Source organism: Symphalangus syndactylus, chromosome 15 (genome assembly GCF_028878055.3).
Source record: "Symphalangus syndactylus isolate Jambi chromosome 15, NHGRI_mSymSyn1-v2.1_pri, whole genome shotgun sequence".
Lineage (NCBI taxonomy): Eukaryota > Metazoa > Chordata > Mammalia > Primates > Hylobatidae > Symphalangus > Symphalangus syndactylus.
Genome location: NC_072437.2, coordinates 103,836,773 through 103,857,674, shown reverse-complemented (window position 1 = coordinate 103,857,674; position 20,902 = coordinate 103,836,773). Strand labels below are relative to the sequence as shown.

General features: G+C 36.5%; 1 long non-coding RNA gene across 1 annotated transcript in view; it reads left to right on the top strand.

Moving 5' to 3' along the window:
• Positions 1-20,289, top strand: part of LOC134732628 (uncharacterized) — a 51,877-nt gene extending 31,588 nt beyond the window's left edge. Inside the window, exon 3 of the long non-coding RNA XR_010115968.1 lies at positions 20,245-20,289. This is a non-coding gene — a long non-coding RNA (uncharacterized lncRNA). The remainder of the gene's footprint in view (positions 1-20,244) is intronic.
• Positions 20,290-20,902: the final 613 nt, after the last annotated feature.

The window sequence follows — 20,902 nt, the reverse complement described above, 5'->3', positions numbered from 1 at the left end:
AGGTTAAGGTGGGGAGAGGATCTCTGAAGTGTAGAAGTTTGAGATGAGCCTGGGTAATGTACAAAGACCCCTGTCTATAAAAAAAAAAAAAAAAATTAGCCAGACGTAGTTGTGTGTGCCTATAGTCCCAGCTACTCAGGTGCCTGAGGTGGGAGGATTGCTTGAGCCTGGGAGGCAGAGGTTGCAGTGAGCCAAGATTGCACCACTGCCCTCAAACCTGGGCAACAGAGTGAGATCCTGTCTCCCTCACCGCCCCCCCCCGCCAAAAAAAAGGAAAGAAAAGTTAGGGAAGGAAAGCCAAGTGGTAGATGAGACGAAGTTGAAGAGTTCAATTTTAAGTCTATTGTATTTTAAGTGACAAGTAGAAATGTCTGTTGGTGGCTGAAGATGCAGGACTGGAGTTCAGGCAAAGTCAAGAATGAAAATGTGGACTTGGAAATTCACCCTACAGGAGGGAGTCTGTGACGTCAAGAGAAGGAACAGGGTCTCTGAGTAAGGAGAATAGGGTGAGAAAATAGGATCAAAGAAACTCATTTTAAAAGTGAGGGGGCAGATGGTGTAGACTTCGGAAATGGAAGAGGAAATGGAGTAATTCAGTGGATACACATAGTGTGGAGTGAGCACCAGCCACTGGACTGAATGATCAGGAGATGATTCATTGTCTGGAGAAGCCAGTTCAGTAGTACAGAGAGGGTGAAGACAGACTGTTTAGGAAAAAGGAGGCCATGGATAAAGGTTTTCATGGCTTTCTTCCTCGAAGACGAGGACCACAATACTGTGCTGTAAGTTGGCCAGTTAATAGAAGTAAAGTGCAGTGCAATTCATGACCTCCATTCCCAAAGAGGGATGAGGGGTTATCTCTTTGGTTTTGTGCATGTTGAGACTTCTCCATGACACCCAAAGTCTTTTCCCTTATATTTCCTTACATTCCCTTAGAATGTAAATATATAAAACTGTCTTAAAGAGGTTTCAACTACAACTAAGAATAAGAGCCATGTTTATCATTTTGGTGTTAATTGTGTTCCTGTGAATTCCCACCCCAACCTGAGCTGCCAGTCTTGACGCATTCACACTCAGACACAGGGCCTGTGGGGCGGTGTGCATGGGGTGAGACTGCCAGCGACCTTGATCAATGGTAGAGATAAGCCTGCCACAGGCTGGCACATGCAGCTGTGACCTGCAGGGAGCTCCTTCTTGCTCCAGGTTTTTCTTTAACCAGAGCAGCAGAACTTTAGTCAAATGCCATTCGTTGCAATAATTGTTAGCTTAAAAAATTATAGCTTTTATAAATTTGGAAAGGAGAAAAGGAAACTTTATTTTTTATAAAGGATTACAATCTGTAAGGTGGCTATTCTGCAGGCTGGCAAGTGTGTCTACAGACGAAACTAGAGATAGGCATTTTAAAGAGGAGGAGCTGGGATAGGAGTTTTATGTTGAAGGGGTTGGCTAAACATATATTTAACCGGTCATCGAAGGAGTTATGAATATTTATGAACATGGTCTTCACACGTGTATTGAATAAATATGAAACATATGACCTATGTTTTCTTTGGGATGGAGAATTATTATCTAAATGTATTATAATTAGGTTCTATATATTAAAAGGTCGTTTTAGGACATGAAGGCGCACAAGTGTGTAATCTCTGTAAACCAGCCAGAACTAGTCTACAGTTGCTACATTTGTTATTAGGAGAAAGTTATTGAAATGAGTCTCTTGTCTAATTAACACTGTAGTTACAGCTAATGGAACAGGGGTTTAGTTAATATCTTGAGGAGCTATAAATTGCTTAATATGGCTTATTTTGAGGCTAATGTTTAGTTATTAGAGAAAAAGAAAATTCTTGGCAGTTAGAACATAGTTTATTTTTTAAGTGTAGGGGATATATGACTTAATTCTTGCCTAGCCTGGCCTTAAGTTTTGTCTATAATTTAGTATTTTATTGTCACAAAGAGTCTGTTTTGCTAGTTTATGATTTTCATTTTAACATTAATGTTGGTTGGTTGTGTCTAAACTATAAAGGGAAAGGGGTACAACAAGGCGTGTCTGATCTCTTGTCTCACTATGGTTGGGAAATACGTTTTAAGGTTTGGGGGGGTCTTTTTGGCCAAGGGGTATCTGTTTAATTGATTGGGGGCTCAGGATTTTATTTTAAGTTTACACTACCATGACTCAATACATGGTCTTATTAATTCCAATTTATACAATTTCTTTCTAAGCCATTCTCATATGTTTGTTCCCATGGTTGTTACTTCCATTTTTATCTTATATGTATATTTTTTATCGGGTTGAGTTGTCGAAAACTACTTTGAGAAGATTCATTGCAGGAGAAGCTACATCAGCACCATGTGAAAATTACAAATAAAACTTATCACAATCTGAAGAATGTAATAAGAAGAAATTTTTTATGAGAAAAAAGTTAATCAGATCACATTCACATTGCCATATTCAACTCTACATTGAATCCTGATTTGAGTAATTGAAATATTTCAGAGATTATAATGCTAATGTTCTTTAGAACATTTTCTTAAATTATTTTTTCTTAACTTTGATATGGTTACATTTGTAGCTTTAGTATTGAACTAGACTTTTAATTTAGACTGAAATTAAACTTTAATATTGCATTAGTAGAGAAGTTTTCTCTAGTAGCCAGCATACAGAAATAAGATTCTATATACTTTTGCTATTTTATGCATAATACCCATTGTTAAACCCAAGAACTAGAAGTCTATAAACCCTGCCTGCTGTGATGCACACAGTCAGGGAAGTGTCTTAGGAAAAGCACGCACCAGAGCTGGGAGGAGTGGAAGAAAGACAGAAGAGCATTCCACCAAGTGCTTATATTAATTGCATTTTTTTTTTTTTTTTTTTTTTTGACGGAGTCTCTGTCGCCAGGCTGGAGTGCAGTGGCGCGATCCTGGCTCACTGCAACCTCCGATTCCCCGGTTCAAGTGATTCTCCTTCCTCAGCCTCCCAAGTAGCTAGGATTACAGGCACATGCCGCCACACCCAGTTAATTTTTGTATTTTTAGTAGAGACAGGGTTTCACCATGTTGGCCAGGATGGTCTCGATCCCCTGACCTCGTGATCTGCCCGTGTCGGCCTCCCAAAGTGCTGGGATTACAGGCGTGATTAATTGCATTTTTAAAGACAGTTTGTTTTCAAAGTTCTTTGCAGTTATTTCTGATTTTCCAGAAAGTTACTGCTAATCCCTCAATATTGCCAGCATTTCTTATTCCCAATAGGTTTATTCATTTGTTAACTTCGTTGATGAATGCAGAAAGTGCTGCATGAAGAACACAGATTGAACATTTTCTTCACATAAAAATGAAAGCGTTAAGGACATGACATTTTACCATGAATAAAAGCATGAGAGTCTACTGTTGTGAAGAGAACTAGGGAAGCAGAGTTCAGATATGAAAAAATTGCCTCTGGTCCTCGAAGAATTAATCTGGCCTACCCCGGACACGTCAGTATACCCCAAAGTCACAGAAATATATGTCCAGAAAAATGCAATTTAAAATAAACAGAAAACGAACGTAGTTTCTATACCTTTCAATAGGGGAATATGTGGTCTTGAATCATAACTGTGCCATTCAGCCAATAGAATCCACTGAGTGTCAGCTGCTGTTCTGGTCATTGGGGATGTAGAAGTGGGAAGTCTCTGTTCTTATGGGATGTAACATATATACCTCTGTTGCTCCTGCTGTGTGCCAAACTCTGTGCAGACTGTGGTATGGAGAGGCATGGTTCTTTTTCTTTCTTTTTATTTATTTATCTATTTATTTTTTGAGATGGAGTCTCGCTCTGTTGCCCAGGCTGGAGTGCAGTGGCGCAGTCTTGGCTCACTGCAAGCTCCAGGAGAGGCATGGTTCTTAGCCTTAACATTAAAGCCTCAGAAGAAGACAGACTCTTAAATCTTCAAATACAAACAATGATACAATGTACTAAGTAGAAAATCCTTCGGTTAGATAATAAGTTACTGGAGGGTAAGATTTATTATAGGAAGACTACTGACTTAAATAAAGCTAGTGAAAATGCTTTAGCTAAAAGCCTGGATGCTCAGAAAATATACATGGCACAAGAAATTAAACTTAACTCTTTTTGTTGTCTCATTTTGGGGATTGGGAAAGCCAAGAACGATGGGTGGCAAGTACCCTTGCATTGCAAAAACCTTGTTAGAGCGTCTACGCAGGACTTTAATTTATACTTCCCATTGGATAGTGTTGGTCTAGCCATTCTGAATCAATCCATTCTTTTATTTGTTCTGTGTTTAAAGAAGCCCTCTAGAATAACGAATGGAGAACTTAGTTTTACAGCTCTTGCTTGATTGAAGAAACATTTTTCTGCTCATGGTGCAAATGTCAAGTAAATAGTGTCTTTTAACAGTATTGCTGTGACAACGATTGGCTTTGCTTCATTGTTTTGTACATAACCAAGGTGCTACTTATTGCCAGAAAAGAGGTTGATAAACCATCCAGTCTCCTCTTTATTACTAGGTCATGCTGTTTTGTTCATGTAGTCATTCACCAATCTCTTTAGCTGGGCATAAATGTCTCCCAGAATTTTTTGCAGCCTGTATCAAAGAGGAGGGCTAGCATCATAAAACTATTTCTCCGACCTTCCCTTCAGCATACTTCAAACAATTCCTTTAAACCATGTTTGATCTATTATTTTGGTAAAGTTTCACAAACCAAATAAAAATACAACTATGCTAATTTTACAAAGGCATTCATAGTCATTACTTAGTCCTCACAATTATTTTAGAAAACAAAACCTGTGTCTTGGTTACAAGAAACAGCTGCCACCCAAAAAGGAGAAGGTGCTGCTTTGAGCTCTTGGCATGAGATCAAGGTTTTCATTTTTTTCCCCCAGCTTTCCTCATGGAATTAAAACAACAGGATGAAAAGTATTGTAACATAAATATTTTTCATTAGATTTTAAATTGATATACTAGTACAAATCCACAGACAAATGTTTATTTGGTCAGTGTTACCTTTGGTTTTTTATGTTGTACATCGTGGTTTTGACTGGGATTGCTTCTAATGTACGATATCAGGTCTAGGTGAGGGATAGTCAAGTCAGCAAGGTTAAAGGAGAGCCATTCATAACCTAAGGCAACTCAAAAAATAGTCTTTGTACTCTCTAGAGTAGTGGTTCTCAAGCTGTGGTTCATGTACCACTGAAGTTCCTTGACACTGTTCCAAGAGGTATGCAAGGTCAAAGTTATTTTCCTAACAACACTAGGATGTTATTTGCCTCCTGCAATGTGTTGGCATTTGTACCGAGGGGGCAAAGTAATAGAGGGCGAAACCCCTGGTGCCTTAGCATATATCAATACAGTGCACCAAATGATACTAGTAGTCATTATATAGATATATATTTTCACCATGATCACATTTGCAGTTCAGAATATCATAAGTGAAACAGTATAAAATATTAATTTTGTTCAGTCTCAATATTTAAGATTATTTATCATGTAGGGCAAATGTGAAGTATGCAGAAAGCATTCTGCTCCATACTAAAATGTGATGGGTGTCTTGAGAAAAAGTGTTTGTGCAGTTGTTGGAGTTACAAGCTTATTCCATGAAACATCATTTTTTAATTGAAAGAATGACTGGCAGGCAAACTATGTTATTCAGACTTGAATATTTTACAGATATTTTCTTGAAAATAAAGAAAATGAGACGGTCACTTTATACAAAACAACTGGCAGTATTTGTTGTCAATGATAAAATTTGAGATTTCAAGAAAAAAATAACATTTTGAAAAACTTGTAACTAACAAATGTAATTGTTTGATGTTGAATAATGAAATGTGTTAACATTTGGGAGTTCCGTGTAACTCAGTGAACCAATATTTTACTTGTGACCAATGCATGATGTTACAAAATTGTTCATAAAAGAAGATCCATTTTTTGTTCAAGATAGAAAAAATAGATTTGTAATGTAACAATACAACATCTTCATTGATATAGTTTGATTGCTCATTGCAACTAATCTTTAAGAGGCTACACCTTACTGCGTTTTTGTGTCATATTGAAGATTATTTGCAATTAGGCTACTAAAATAGTCTTACCTTTTCCAACTACAAATCTATGTGAGGCCAGATTTTCTTCATATGCTTTAACCCAAAAACAGACCACAACAGATTGAATGTAAAATTCAGCTGTCTTCTATTATGCTAGACGTTGAAATATTTGACAGAAATGTGAAATCGTGCCAATTTTCTCACTGTTTATTGTTTTGGAAAACACAGTTATTTTTCATAAAACATGTTACTTATGTTAACATTAATGGGTTATTTTTATTTTGAAGTGAATAAATACATCCTTAAAATTTGTCATATTTAACTTCTAATATGGTAAGTACTTAAAAAAAAACTATGTAAGCAAAAGATCTTTGAGGTCCTCAATAAATTTTAAGAGCATGAAGAGGCCATGGGGCAAAAAGATAAGAGAATGGCTGGGTTTTTTTTTTTGTTTTTTGTTTTTTTTACAGTATTATGTGGGAACAACCAGGAGTAAAATTAAAAATGGAACAAAACAAGACAAATAATACAATGGAAAAAATTGGGAGAGATCATTGTCTGGCGATATGTCAAGTTTGTGTAAGTGATGGAACATTGACTAATATGTCATTTTGGCTTTTGTGGAGGGAATTACTGGCATCCTAAGGTATGATTTAGATTGTGGAGACATTAGTGTGTTTTTCAGGTGCGTAATTTAAGTGAGCCATTGTAGCATGCTGTGATATTGTGGAAGTTGGAGTAGGAGAGCCTGAATTTGCATGCCTGCCTTACCATACAACAGTTGTGCTGTCACTGGATAAATTATGTTATTTTTCTATGTCTCAGTTTGTTTACTTGTAAAACAGGAATAAAAATATTAAATTACTTCTTATCTGACTAAATTGTTATATGGATTGAATGAGATAATTAAGTAGAAGTATGACTGTATCATAGTCATTATTTATAAAATATGAAATAAATACAAAATATTTATGAAATTTATGAAATCCATTATTCTGCTTCTTCCCATCTCATATCTTTTCCAACTTCCAGTATTCCCATGCCTATTTTCAGTACCTAATATTTTAGTTGATCACTTAACTGACAACATTGATCCCTTTTCCTAAAATACTGAAACATTTCTTTTGTAATGCATCCTAAGTGGGCAGGTAAGTGCAGCACAGGATGTGTTTCCTGTGTCAGTAACTAATGGGAATGTCCAACATGCTGATTTCAATAAAGCAACACCATGTGAAATATGCCTAGGAAAATAACATACACATCAAACTAATAAGCAGGGAGACCATACTTAATACTTAAATCTTTAATTTTTTGTAATGTTCCTAAATCTTTACAAATAGGTTATGGTCTTGAGACATTTTTACTGGGTTAGAGAATTTTTGGAAATGTTCCAGGATTTATAATACTAGAAGAGGAAAATTCTTCAGCAGTGGCAAGGATGAAGAGATTAACATAGCAAATAGGGATTTTGTAATGAAGGTTTTTCATGTTAGGGTTTACATTAAACTAACTGGGTGCGTGTTTACCATTTTTGTGTCTTTACTCAGTGCTATTTTAGCAGGACTTGAAGGAATTAAGGGTCTTGATTGGAAGAAATAAACACATTGCTTTATTTTACACCAGAGAAGGTATTAGGAGAGAAAATAATCAGAGGAAAGAGTCTTTATAAAATTGACCTTTTGACATCAGTCTGTAAATTTGTCTTGCTTCACAGAATTTGTCCCAAACAAACCTTTCATGTACAAAATCTTCTGCTACTTTACAGAAAGGAAGAAAGAATGAGATTTTAAACATTGTGAGGAGAACATACCTGACTTCGGAGATTGATAGTAGAATCTGGGTCAGTTCATTCCATTGGCAGGTCGTATTAACACCCATTCAATCCCATAAAGACAGAAAGAGCCCTTAATAAAGCATGGCAGCTGCACAGACTTAGTTGGCTAAATGTAGATGCAGATAAACATTTATTATTTTATGCTATTAATATATCAGAAGTCATAGGCCTCTTTCAAAGAGTTCTGTGCCCCAACACATAATTCTGTCAAGGGAATATTTTCTTAGATGTTAGACTACTCCTAGATTTCTAAGTAGGGAAATATTAGTATATTCCAATGCCCTTTCTCCAAAGTTATTATTTAATTATATCTGAATTCTGGAGAATCAACATTCTTGCCTTACGTTTAACAACGGTTTAGTTAATTTTCCTACTGTCTAGTTGATAAAAGAATGAGACAAAATTGTATGAGATTTATTATATAACCTCTTCTCTAAGGATTCTAAAATGTTTTATTGTTAATTGATTATTCTACAGAAGCATGGAGTTTTAAGTTCCTTTTGCTTGAGTTTTACTCCTTACTTCCATTTTCCTATTTTAATTATCATCTCTCCTTTGTTTCTTATTCCTTTTTCATATATTTCTTTTTATTTGTTCGTTTCCCTCCCCTCTCTTTATATTCATTTATTTACACTTCTCCAACTTTGCCCTGTACTTTTGTACCAAATTGCTAGCCAAATTTTTTCTTTCGTTCCCTCTAATCTACCCATTATAAAAGTACAAGTGGTAGTTAGTTTAGATACAGAAATCCATTACAAAGGCAATTTATGATGTGTTCCTTTAAATTAGAAATGAGAGAAACATGTTTTAAGTTTGGGAGAACATTATAAGTAGTTTCATTTGAGTGTCAATGGAAGAAAATTTCTTTCAGGATATGAATAAAGGTAATTTTTAAAAATTTGCTAACATTTCTTAAGAGCATAAGCATTTGAATGCTGATATTCATTTTGTATTTGAGAGTTTAATAAGCAAATAGTCAAAACTTAGTCATAGGGTATTTATATTCCTAGCAACTAATGAGTATTCAATAAATGTTTGAACTGAATTGTTTGTTGAAGTAAGAAAAGAAATTCCACATTGGCGGTTCTCAAGTACACTGCTATATTGAGGCTCTAGTTGAAGTTCAAATGCAGATACTTAAGCTCAAATGGAATGATTAATGGCTCTCATTGCATAAATAAATAAGCTAGGAATGCCAAACTATTACTTTAGGTACATGCCTAGAAACCTATGAAGGTAATAGCCTGAAAAGGCTCTATTGCTATTTTCTTGGTTGTTGTTTGTATGTTATGTCAGATGAGTTAAAGAGCATTTTCCTGGTTATAATTTTCTGATGACAAAACATTCATTTAAAATGTTTTGTTTCATTTAAAATATTTAAAATGTTTGAATATATATTTTTATCTCCTTGTTAATGACAGCTCTTTGTAGCTGTTTTAAGTAAGTTTGTTTTTAAAAATTTCTGTGTTCTCAGGCCATTTCTACTCTAGGATGGGATTATAGCAAACTGTTTGCCACTGAAGATGATGGGCTGAGAAGTTTTATAGAACAGCAAGTTGACATTAACATTTGTAATATATGTACAGCATCAGAAACGGTTCAATCAGAGAAACAGAATCAGAGAATCAGTAGGAGATACATATTAAGAGATTTGTCATAAGGCACTGGCTTATGTGACTGTAGGAGGCTGGTTAGGTAAGTCCAACATCCATAGGGCAGGCTGTCAGGAAGTGCAGGCTGGAGCTTGGGAGTTGAAGCTGCCAACCACAGCTTCAAGTGGAATTTCTTCTTCAGGGAAGCCTCGGCTTTGCTTTTATCGACTTTCAACTGTTTGACTCAGGGCCACCCAAGTTATTTAGGATTATTTCCCTTACTTAAAGTCAACTAATTATGGACTTTAATCACATCTACAAAGTATCTTCACAGCAATGACTGGATTATTGTTTGATTGATAGCTAGGAATGGTGGCCTAGTCAAGTAGACATACATATCAAAAGACCATTACACCCAGAAACACTTCAGATTACATTTAGTAATTTCTCTCCCCTGGTTGTTTAGTGCCTTTTAATGTTTTGTTTTGTTCTGTTTTTCTATGTTGTGTTGATTTAAAACACAGGCCTCTTTTCCAAAAAAAGTTTATTTTTTCCCGTCAAAGACAGTTGTTGAAAGCCTGATTATTCCACTCATAATACAGCTAGATAACGTGATCATTAGTTTAGAACATTGTTAAATCCCTACTGAAGCATTATGTCCTATTAGGCATTTTCAAGTTGAGCTAAATAGAGAGTCATGTCCTTCTTGGGCCTTATAATCTAAGAAAAAAGTATAAATAAATACCTAAAGTTAATAAAGAAATAAAATATCAAAAAGTGGGCAAAGGACATGAACAGACACTTCTCAAAAGAAGACATTTATGCAGCCAAAAAACATGAAAAAATGCTCATCATCACTGGCCATCAGAGAAATGCAAATCAAAACCACAATGAGATACCATCTCATACCAGTTAGAATGGCCATCATTAAAAAGTCAGGGAACAACAGGTGCTAGAGAGGATGTGGAGAAATAGGAACACTTTTACACTGTTGGTGGGACTGTAAACTAGTTCAACCGTTGTGGAAGTCAGTGTGGCGATTCCTCAGGGATCTAGAACTAGAAATACCATTTGACCCAGCCATCCCATTACTGGGTATATACCCAAAGGACTATAAATCATGCTGCTATAAAGACACATGCACACGTATGTTTGTTGTGGCACTATTCACAATAGCAAAGACTTGGAACCAACCCAAATGTCCAACAACGATAGACTGGATTAAGAAAATGTGGCACATATACACCATGGAATACTATGCAGCCATAAAAAATGATGAGTTCATGTCCTTTGTAGGGACATGGATGAAACTGGAAACCATCATTCTCAGTAAACTATCTCAAGAACAAAAAACCAAATACCGCATGTTCTCACTCATAGGTGGGAATTGAACAATGAGAACACATGGACACAGGAAGGGGAACATCACACTCTGGGGACTGTTGTGGGGTGGAGGGAGGGGGGAGAGACAGCCTTAGGAGATATACCTAATGCTAAATGATGAGTTAATTGCTGCAGTACACCAACATGGCACATGTATACATATGTAACAAACCTGCACATTGTGCACATGTACCCTAAAACTTAAAGTATAATAATAATAAAAAAAGAAATAAAATATATCTCATGTTTTTATATAAGCCTATATAGTTTTTTGAAGCATAAAGACTTGCATTTATTATACGTTCCTAGGAAGCATCTTGATTTTATATTATAAGTGACCATCTAAAATCAACCAGTCCTCAACCTACCTTTAATGAAGATTTATAATATATAGAACTTGCCTCAAGACATTTGGGAATTTACAGACTAACTGGGAGAGATAGATCATATTCATTTGAAAGATAAATAAGAATGAATTCAAAGGCATATGCATGTAAACAAATACAAGAACAGGTTTCCTGTGTCAGTATGAGGTAGTATTTGCAGCACTGTGGTAAGAGTTGAATGGCGTAACACTAAGTAATGCAAATAGACTCATAGGTTTTTTGTTTGTTTTCTTCTATAAAGCATGTCATCCTCATTGCAACCATGGAAGGGTTTATCAGAAACATTATTACATTCATTAGTGGCAAGAATTATGCAAGAGCAGAAGCCCAAAACACTCATCCATAATCAATGTCAGCTAATCATATACAAAATCGGGACAAAAACCTTCTACACCAGTAGCATTTGTACCACATTTTATTTGAAATCAGAATTTGAGACAGTCTTATTCAGCAGTTACACAATGGATCATAGTCTATTTCAGTTGAAGGAAACTCTTTTTATTAGAGCAATTACTAATGCCCAATGCTTCGCAAATTACACTCTGTTTCATATTTAATTTGCTCCCAACAGCCCCAATACACACACACACACACACACACACACACACACACACACGCTTCTTTGGCCATATCTTTCATGTCTTCCCAATATTTTCTATATCTTCTTTCTTCCTTAGGACTCTCCTGAAAACTCATTTTTTTAAGTATATAAAATGAAGTCTGTGTATACCTTTGCTGTATTTTGCACTTTTTTTTTTTTTTTTTTTTTGGAGAGGGTCTTGCTCTATAACCCAGGCTCAAGGGCAGTGACTACATCTTGGCTCACTGCGATCTCCACCCCCTGGGCTCAAGCAATCCCCTCACTTCAGCCTCCTGAGTTGCTGGGACCACAGGCATGTGCTGTCAAGCCTGACTATTTCTTCTTATTATTATTTTTTGTAGAGACAAGGTTTTGCCATGTTGTCCAGGCTGGTCTTCAACTCTTAGGCTCAAGCGATGTGCCTACCTTGGCCTCCCAAGTTCTGGGATTACAGGCGTGAGCCACAGCACTCAGCCTATACTGTTTTATGATTTTCATATTTGGTATTAATTCTACTTTGGATTTTTGCTTCATTCACATAAATATAGTTATGTATATTCTTCCTCCAATAAAAATGTTTAAAAATGTTTTCAGTGATGATAATGTTTTGGCATCCATTTATTGCTAAAATTACTACTCTATATGCAGGGAAACTGTTACAGAATTTAAATTGTTAGCTTATGTATTGCATGTATGTGTATTTAAACACCATTCTCTTTGGGTGGGGACTGGACTTCCTGTCTACTTGGTAATGCAGGTTATAAAATTAAAGTACAGAAATGAAGACAGCAGTAATGATGAATACCAGTTTCTATACGTGGAGGGAAAAGAAAACTTTTTGGAGTGATCAAAATATTTGATTTGTTTTCAGTGTGGGTCACATGTATGTATTATTTGTCAAAACTCATCAAACGCTACATTTGGAATTTTCTCTTTCACAACGTGTAAATTACATCTTAGTAAAAATTTGCAAGTAAAGAAGAGTGGGATACTGAAAGAGTTAAATAGGAAAGGAGGAAAATTTTATGCAAATGTGTATTATTGAGCTGTTTCCAGTCTTGCTGTGCACTAAATTTAGAGAAACACTACAGAGGGATTTTTAGATCACAGTGGTATGGCTTCTCTGTCTTCAGTCTACCATGCTAGCAGGATTTTTGTTCTGCTCTAAATTTTGTCTCACTTTTGTCAATAGCAGTATCAAGAAGAGCTCTTTGAGTAGAAGAAATATAGCCAGAATATAATGGAGGACTAAAAACTGGGTCCAGTTTTGATTTTAGGAAAATGTTTATTTCATAAACAATATTTTTCCAAAGTATGATGTCTACTTAACCCATATAAATTTAATAAAACATACATTTATAGTCAGAAAGTATCTTCATACAATATGCTTTTCTTAAATTTGAAAATATTTTTATTAATTTTTGAAACTAAGTCAGAGAAATGTTTGCCAGGAATTTCTATAGCTAGAGGACATAATTATTCTTTATTCTTCTGCCTAGAATACCTTCTCACTTTTCTTTCTGGTGAACTCTTAGTCATTCTTAAAAACACATAAAATATTACATTTTCTATAAATAGTCTACATTTTGTCTGAGGTAGCCACATCTTTGCTCCTAAATAATTCACCCATCTCTCCAACAGTACACATGTCATATTGTAGTGCAATTGTCTTGGCCACCTTTGCTTCCCCAGTTAAACAACAAATTCTCAAACATAGACTATATTTTGCTTACCTTTTGGATTACTACAAATCTGTGTATTATGCTAGGCAGAGGATAGATGCTTTAAAATAATTGTTGAATAAATGAATTATTTAGTGAAAAACATATTAAGAATAATTTTTATACTCTCTGTTAGCCAGTATTGGCCAACATAGAATTCCTTAAAATAATACATTTTGTGATAAAGCTTGATATAAAAGCAGGAAGTGGATATTTGGCTCTTGATTCAGATGATAAATGAGCTACTGATTGATGATTCAGCCCAAACATATTCATTTCTCATGGTATAAATATATCCTTTAAAAATTTTTCACCTTGTTTTCCCGCCATTCTCCTCCCTGAACTTTGTGCTCTAAATCACCAGACTCCATTCCGCAGGCTCCTGTTTACTTCCAATTTTTGCCTTGCTTTTCTGCACTTAGGAAACTCCTATCTACTCTTTAATACTAAGTCAAATGTCTTCTGTTTTATAAATCCTTCCTAGTCTTCCCTGTAATAGTTATCTGCCTCTTACTCTATTATCCAATAGTATTTGAATGTATTTCTTTTTTTATTTTATTTTATTTTTTTTGAGACAGGGTCTCGCTCTGTCGCCCAGGCTGGAGTGCAGTGGCATGATCTCGGCTCACTGCAACCTCCGCCTCCCAAGTTCAAGTGATTGTCCTGCCTCAGCCTCTTGAGTAGCTGGGACTACAGGCATGTGCCACCATGCCCGGCTAATTTTTTGTGTTTTTAGTAGAGACGGGGTTTCACCGTGTTAGCCAGGATGGTCTCAATCTCCTGACCTCGTGATCCGCCTGCCTCGGCCTCCCAAAGTGCTGGGATTACAGGCATGAGCCACCGTGCCTGGCCCTTGATTGTATTTCTATTACAGCCTTGTCACTTTGCATTTATTTTTTGTTACTCCTATCAAATGGCAAGTATCTCAATGCTCAACAAATATTTGTTATCATTTGAACAAGCCAATGAGCACCCGTTTCTACTTTCAATATGCAAACTAAATAATCAGAAGATGAAATTCATGGCAAGGGGAAAACCCTCTCAAATATGTATGAGCCTTAAAAAAAAGGCAAGAGATGAAACTTGAATATCATTATATAAATTAATTGTGCCCGCTCTTTGAATAAGACCTTGTCCAATTTGTTGTTGTATCCCCAGGGCCTAGAATAGTCCTCAACACACAGCACAAGTCAATAGTCATTGAGTCAAAAAATATATGTATATAAATTGAGGTTTATATCTGAGATTCCTAAGGTGGGTTTGCTTCATGATCCTGTTTGCTACGTTCCATGATGTGCAAATGGACATAATAGCTATGTGACTGTCAGTTCTACCACCAGCCTGCAAGTTTCACAAAGGCAAGGACTGTACGTATTCATTGGCTATCTAGTACTTCTAGGTGTCCATCAACTGTTTCTTCAATATTGCTAAATACCGAAGCCCTAGGCATTTGTAGGGTAGGGTTATGCTTTGATAAAAAAGAAAATAATTCTTATGTGTATCTTTTATTCTGGTTATTTACATTATCACTCTAATAATGATTGAATTCATTTGAGGCCATTAGGTGATTCATTTGACATTTGAGTCAGAGATAGTAATACCTACAGTCAAATATCTTGATATTCACATAATAAAATTAAGCACAATATTTATGTGTGAATTATAATTGAATATTAAAAATTTTAGAAGGTGGAAATTGATTTAGTTCATCCCGAAAATAGATTATATGTGCAGTATGGTGTAGTATAGCCCAGTATACTGCTTAATACACTCTTATGATTGAGTTAAAGAAAGCCATTTATTCAGTGGCAAAACTTTACATTCAGCATTGCAAAGAACTCCTCCCCCCACCCCCCTTTTTTTTTCAAATAGTAACCTCCCAAATCAGAAATTTTACCTTTATCATGAAAGTTTTTGACTTTCCTCTAATGTAGATGTCATGTATGAGTATTGTCTACAACTCTTATACGTATATATGTTCTTTTAAAAAACTTCTCTTGCCAACTTTTTTTTTTTTTTGAGACAGAGTCTCCCTCTGTTGTCCAGCCTGGAGTGCAGTGGCACGATCTTGGCTCACATTGCAAGCTCTGCCTCCTGGGTTCACGCCATTCTGCCTCAGCCTCCCGAGTAGCTGGGACTACAGGCGCCCACCACCACACCTGGCTAATTTTTTGTATTTTTAGTAGAGACGGGGTTTCATCATGTTAACCAGGATGGTCTCGATCTCCTGACCTCGTGATCCACCCGCCTCAGCCTCCCAAAGTGCTGGGATTACAGGCGTGAGCCACCGCGACTGGCCGTCAACTTTTTAAAAATTAGCCTTTGTTAGAAAAAAAATGGATTCTGGTTGGGTGAGGTGGCTCATGCCTGTAATCAAGCACTTTGGGCGCCGAGGAGGGTGGATCACTTGAGGCCAGGAGTTCGAGATGCCTCATCATGCCTGGCCAATGTGGCGAAACCTCGTCTCTACCAAAAATATACAAAAATTAGCCGGGCGTTGTGGCAGGCGCCTGTAATCCCAGCTACTCGGGAGGCTGAGGCTTGAGCCTGGGAAGCAGAGGTTGCATTGAGCAGAGTTCGTGCCATTGCACTCCATCCTAGCAAGACTCCATCTCAAAAACAAAACAAAATAAGACAAGACAAAACAAAACAAACAAACAAAAAACCCAAAAAAACAAATAGGAAAATAAGTGAGTTCTATTCTCTCTCTCTCTCTGAGTCTCAGGAAGAAGGAAAGCTTTATCTTGTAAGTTCACGACACAGAAATATGTTGAAAATAATTTAATATATTTGCCACCACATGGTCTTTTTTTTTTGAGACAGAGTCTTGCTCTGTTGCCCAGGCGAGAATGCAGCTCACTGCAGCCTCCACCTCCCAGTTTCAAGTGATTCTCCTGTCTCAGCTTCCCAAGTAGCTGGGATTACAGGCACACATCTTCATGCCTGTTTGCTATGCCTGGCTCATTTTTGTATTTTTAGTAGAGATGGGGCTTTATCATGTTGGCCAGGCTGGTCTTGAACTCCTGACCTCGAGTGATCCTCTCACCTCGGCCTCCCAAAGTGCTGGGACTACAGGCGTCAGCCACCAAGCCTGGCAGCCACCACATGGCCTTTGAACGCTTGGAGTGATGAAATCTGTTGGATTTAAAGAAATAAAGTTCATCTAAAAAAAGGCGAGGTTAACTTTTTTATGAAAAGCTCAAGAACGTTAACTTTTGATTCTGTAAATCTTGGATGCTGAGAGTAGAATCAAGAGTTTTGGGATGGTGTTGGCTAATCTATTGTCAATAGGTTAATTCCTTTAGGTTAAATAAGTTCATGTCTCCATGTTCCATAATGTACACATTAGCCTGGATAAGCATTAGTCCAATACAGATTTCCATGGTGATGGAAATGTTCTATGTCGGAGCTGTCAATAGCTACATGAGATTATTGAGCATTTGATATGTTGCCAGTGTGACTGAGGAACTGAATTTTCCATTTATTTTTTATTAATTTAAATTTAAATAGCCATATATGATTGGTGGTTACTATATCGGACAGCACAGCTGAAAGGCCATTATTAAGGAAAAGGCCCAGAACATCCATGAAAATTGGTCTATTCTATGCATCCACTAGAGGGTAGTAATAGCAAAAAACAGGCTTCTATATTTGCACAAACAAATAATTTACGGAAATGGTACCTTCATTCTTTCTACAGTCAGGAATGTAGGATTTTGAAATAGCTAAAATTGCCACAAAGTAAATAGATTAAATGGGATTTCTTATTGCTTACTTACAGCAAAATATTAAGAAATATTAAAATGCGCCTAGTATTTCAATTTGCTTTAAAGTGATTGAGGACCCTTGTGAATAAAAAGCTACTAATTACCATTGATGGGAGAATGGTGAAGTAGTGGTTAACTTGAAAGAATCCACCTTATTGATACCAACTTGCAACAAATTTACCTGTTTATCACTTGTGAGCTGTGATCATTCAAGGTGACACATGAAAGTGAAAGCTCATACCTACTTTCCATGCCTTTGAATATTTCATGTCTTTGTCATTCTATAAAAGATACACAATGTGAAAGCAGCAACAACCTGTATGATGGTTATATAATTTCTTGTTAAAACTCTTAGCAAACCATGCGGAGTTGGTGACCAAGACTTTAAGTTAGGTGTGTAGTTTAGCCAGTCCGCTCAAAGAAAAGCAAATCCAAGCCCAAAAACTCTCCTGCAAATGTATGAATGATCAGGATCAGAATAGAAGTGGGTGAGTGTGGAGAGCATTCAGGGAAAGGATGCTCACCTCTTGCAACAAGTGACCCACAGAATCTGCGACACATTTTTTTTTTTTGTAATGAAAATAGCATTGAGGTCAGGAGTTCGAGACCAGCCTGGCCAACATGGGAAACCCCGTCTCTACTAAAAATACAAAAATTAGCTGGGAGTGGTGGCGGGCGCATGTAGTCCCAGCTACTTGGGAGGCTGAGGCAGGAGAATCGCTTGAACGTGGGAGGCAGAGGTTGCAGTGAGCCGAGATCATGCCACCGCACTCCAGCCTGAGTGACAGAGTGAGACTCTATCTCAAAAAAAAAACAAAAAAACAAAAAAACAAAAAAACAGAAGACTTTCTGTTTTTGTAGCTCATAAAATGAGGGTGGTAGTAGTACCTATATCACAATGATCTTCAGACAATTAAGTGAGTTAATACATGTGTGTGCTGGCAGTAGTGTCTGGCACATAGCAAGCAAGCACTCGATGGGTATTTACTTCTGTTAGTATTGTTCTTTTCCTCCTTACATTTAACAGCTATGCAGACTATTCTCTATTATCCAGGAATTGTTGGCAATATTTTTGACTCTTACTTCTCTTCACTATCTCTATCCAGTTTTCATCAAGCCCTGCCCTTTAATCCTCTGCAATTTATAAGTTTTCTTATATTCTGGGATTATTTCTAAATTGAAAATGTACTTTCCTTACATATTATGATTAAGAATGTTGATAACCCATGTACAGTAATACCCCTTCTTCTTTTCTCTTTTGTGCTTAAATCTGTTCATGTATTTTCAAATCAATCCTGCCTGGAGTGCAGATGAATTCTCACCTCCCTGTGATTCATTGTCGTTGCTCCATCCTGAGACTGCAGCATACACTGTTGACACATGGGCATCTTCAGTTTACAAAGAATCCCAGAATATAAGATAATATACACATTGCAGAGGATAAGTCTCCGGCCTTTTTTCAACACCACAATCCACTTTATTTAAAAACATTAAAATAGAAATAACTTGGTTAGAAGTTAAAATAAGATAACAAGTACACAATTAAAAGTAAATCCCCCAATGTAACTTGAAGTTTCTTTTTAATGAAAATTATAGTTATCCGTTTCCTCCTCCCCTTTATAAATAGTCTGTGCATCTACAGGCATGTGTAACTCTGTTCTTTTGTATTCCAATGAAAGCAACCTGTATATAATATTTTGTACCTTAATTTTTATTATTTTGTATTTTAATGTAATTTTTATTGTAACCAGTATTGTAAAGGTAAATGGCTTTAAAAATCAATTAGTTCTACAAGATATAAAACTAAAATAGTAATTAGCTCCCCTGCTTCTGATTCTTAATGCCCAGAGGCAGATGGCTTCTTTTTATTTATTTACCTCCATGTTTCCAAATATAACGTTTATATTGTTATTTCTAAGTTTTTCAGTTTCAAGTGTAAATTGTATATTTTTTGAGATCTTGCATATCAGAAAAGTTCTTAACTGTACTTTCCTGGTGGAGTGACAATTTTGATCGTTGGAAAGAATTTTCTGTCTGATATTTTATAGCCTTGCTCCATTGTCTTCCAGCTTCCAATTGTTCTGAAACCTGGTGGCACTGTGATCCTCCACCCTTTGATTTTGATCATTTTTTTTCCTGTCAGTAATTTTTGTAATTGTCTCTTTGTGAACAGAGTTCTGGAATTTTTCTGATGCTGTGGTTTCCTGAAGGTCTTTTATTGTCTTGGAAACTTGGGCTTTTTCAGTCTGGAAACTCATACTTAGGCCTGGGAAAACATATCATCTCTCTACTTGAGTTCTCTATTTTTCTGGCAGTCTCTTAGGTAAATATTGATCTCTGATCTTCTTAGGTATTTTATATATTTTTCTTTTTGTATTTTCTTCTACTTTCTGAAAAATTTCTTCAATCTTATGTTCCAGCTCCTTTTTTTTTTTTTTGGCATTTTCTGTTCCTGCTATAATATGTTCAAATTCTTTGAGTTTTTTTACGTTATCAAAATGCTTCTTTTAAAAATGCCATTCTATTTTAGGTTAAGAATACATTTTTTTACATCTTTGAAGGACTAATTAGAGTTTTGAGAAGTTTGCTTCTATGACTTACATTTTTCTCTGTTCTTTCCTTGATTATTTTGGCCTTTGTATTTCATGTTAGAAACTGATTAGAAGCTGTGTGTGTGTGTGTGTGTGTGTGTGTGTGTGTGTGCATATGCACATGCTTGTGGGGGTTGAGGGGGTTTCTCAGGTGGTAGTTCTCACTATAGGATAATCTGGCTGGGTTATTTTGTTGCAGAAGCCCTCAACAGTCAGTATCTGTGTATCTTCTCTCTTGGCTTGGTTGGTTTCCCCAGAAAGGAACTCTTTTTTCTTTCTGGAAAGATACGGAGTATAAGTCAGATAGTGTTTTCTCAGTTGGCTTGGTAAAATAGTAAGAGATTTTCCTTTTTATTATGTAGGTTTTCACTGAATCTCCAACTGCCAGCAAGCTAACTCCACTGCCAGCTGAGCCTGGGATTTGGCTGTTGCTCCTAACTCAATCTTTCTGGAAGGCCAAGGAATCTTCTGCCTGGGGTGACGTGAGGCAGTTACCTGGCTGGATGGGGTAAGAAACAGGATTTGGGAGGTGAACTGCTGCTAACATGAACATTTAGCTCAAATGCTACCTCATTTTCAAAGGTACATGGTACTTTCCATTTCTGTCCTTTTTGGGGTTTCTACAACTCAGATGGTCTTGCTGCTGGCTTTTCTCTGCAGCTGGCTCAGGTCCTGGCTGCCTCAAGTTTGTCAGGTTAGTTATCCCCATTTACCTGCTTTCCAGCTTCCAAAATCTGGCTGCAGTCACGTCTTCTTCTGTATTTCCTTGGGTATATTTATGCTTAGAAAAATCCCTTGACTGCCATTTTAGTGCAGTTTCAGGAGGGAATAGAGGGAAGCACAGGTGCAGTCTCCTACTTTTCTCTCCCATACTTGCCATAGTCATTCAGTTACCCCCATAGATTATCTCATCCGACCCCTGTCTGGGTTTTAACTGCATTGAGTCTGGATTTTTGTCATCATTTTTCAGCTCCCTACTTACAATTTTGTCCTATTCGTTTCATTGTTTACATGACCCTT